This window comes from Castor canadensis, chromosome 2 (genome assembly GCF_047511655.1).
Source record: "Castor canadensis chromosome 2, mCasCan1.hap1v2, whole genome shotgun sequence".
Lineage (NCBI taxonomy): Eukaryota > Metazoa > Chordata > Mammalia > Rodentia > Castoridae > Castor > Castor canadensis.
In genome coordinates, this window is record NC_133387.1 from 151,479,466 (window position 1) to 151,481,811 (window position 2,346).

A 2,346-nucleotide genomic window follows, 5' to 3' on the forward strand; every position below is an offset into this window, starting at 1 on the left:
GATGAACTCTTCTTTGAATTTCTTCAAGTATGGTTTCCTGAAGAATAGAAAACACATCTGACTATTCCTTACAATTTTGAAATCTAATATGATAATTTTCTTCCTACAATTTTCCTTTGACTTATGTTTTTTCACTCTTGAAACTTATTTCTTTGTTTCTTCCTTTACTTCCTTTGAATTTAAATGAATGTCATTTAAAAAATATAATAAAATGATATAAATGTATAAGCAGGATTAGAATACAGGCAATAAATAAACCAAAATATACACATGATATTGAAATTTTATTTGTAGACTTGGGATGGGAATTTTTTTTTCACATTTAAAGTAGTGGGTTTTATTTATTTATTTATTTATAAAAATAATAAAAAAAAGAATTCCAACTTAGAAATAATACATTTAGAAAATTCGTAAGTGATGATGGTGTGTGTGCTGATTTTAACTTGCTGTCCTAGCTTTGACCGGTAGTCTTTTTCTAAACCAGAGAATCTGCACTGAGATTTTACTAAGCATTCTGAGCAAACTCAAGGCATCATGCCAGGAAATGAGCGGTAAGAAAACAGAAACTCATGCACGTGCATGCATACAGAATTTGGTCATACACTTTCAGTTTGCAATGCCAATTAAGCACAAGGGCTGGGCTTGTCCCATTATGCCATGACCGTTTTTCTTGCATCCTCATTGCCTAAAGACTATTGTGAACAGGGGAATAGCAGGAAAAGATTCCACAAAGAGCTACTCTAAATAACACATGAGGCTGGTTCTGTGTATGACTGAAAATTAAGTAAGAGGGAAGTCCAGTTTTCTTGTAATGCTGAAAATGCATATTTGTTTCATTTAGCTGCATCTCAGGAAACATATTCACCCCTTGGAAGCCTCAGACTTAACAACACTCTCCCCATGATGCACCCCTCGCTTCACTGTAAACCCTGGTGCCCACTTAGGCATGCTTACCCCTGGTACAGCCCTGCCATTGGCATCTCTCTCAAGGGAAAGAGCTTGGGGTAGACGATGGTAAACATGGGCTCACTACACCGGTGATCGTGACCCAGGGGGCAGTGCAGCAGCTCCAGGCGACTTCTGGGTAATGAGATCGGAGACAAAAAGTTCAAATCTTTTAGAAACCTGTGGCAGGTATGATAGAGACACCTCATGGCCAATTCCTGGAGAGGCAGGACATGATCGTTCTCTGTCCCTATGGCCTTCACCTCAGCTGGGAGGAAGACGGTCAGCTGCCCCGATGAAAAGGAGAGCAGCTTCGCCTCAGTCACTTGGATGGGGGCACCACAGCCACTGCACCCGATGACTTTATTGCATAGATAAGATGGAAGGCCTTTCAGGTGAATGTTGTTATCCACATACATATACTGTAGCTCTCGAGATCCACCTAAATCAAGTGTCAAAAATGCAAGACGGTTTCCAGCCTTTGGAGAGCTCGTTGAGGCTGGGCAGCTGGCAGAGATGGCGCGGCACACACCATAGCCGATTGCGGTGCACAGTGAGGTACCGCAGAGAAAGGCATAGGTGAAGCCTCTCGGGTAAAGTTAGCAAACGATTGGTAGAAATGTCTAGTGTCTGCAGCTCCTTCAAATCACCAACCTCTGGAGGGAGGAATTGCAGTTGGTTATTAGCTAAACGAAGATGACGCAAAGATCTCAGACGACCAATTTCTGGGCAAACAATCTCTAAGGCATTGTCACTAAGATCCAAACACTAGAGTTTTACAAGGGACCCAATGGCTTCAGGAACCACAACTATGTTATTTGAGTGAAGGTACCAGGGTGGTAAGGGAGTTCCTTTTCATGTAGAGTCTCTCCAAGTGCTGCAGGCCTTCATCTTTCAGCAGCTCCCGTGGGAAGTGGTGCAGATTCCTATAATTCAAGAACAGGTTCTTGTGCTTCTCCAAGCCTTGCCACAGAGATCGTCTTACAAAGCTCGGACGCCATAACTGAACAGAGCCCATCAGGGATGCTGCAGCACTACATCTTGTCAAAATTGGTCCATTTCTCGGCGCCAGCGGGGCCAGCGCTCCAGAGAGCGGGCAGCGCTGGAAGGCGAGCAGAGGGACAGCAAGCCGGACAGGATGCTAGGGAGCCGGGGTGGGGGGGCGGGGACGGGGCCTGGAGGCGGTAGGGAACCCGCAATCAGTAGTGGGTTTTATTGATGACAGCTTTTTACTTCATTCATTTTGCCTTTTAGCCTTAGGTGTGGTGCGTAGCACAGAGGCTAACCAGGTTAGATTGTTAGGTATTGCCATTGCTTTTCCTTCTTTTGGGGGGGGGGTGGGGTTGAGGTTATCTATTCATTTATTCAAATGTGCATACATTGTTTGGGTTATTTCTAGGC

The 2,346-nt window shown here is 44.1% G+C and overlaps 1 pseudogene; it reads right to left on the reverse strand.

The window, feature by feature from the left end:
- Positions 1 to 615: 615 nt before the first annotated feature.
- On the reverse strand, positions 616 to 2,013 carry LOC109678088 (leucine-rich repeat-containing protein 28 pseudogene; annotated as a pseudogene).
- Between the last annotated feature and the right edge of the window lie 333 nt (positions 2,014 to 2,346).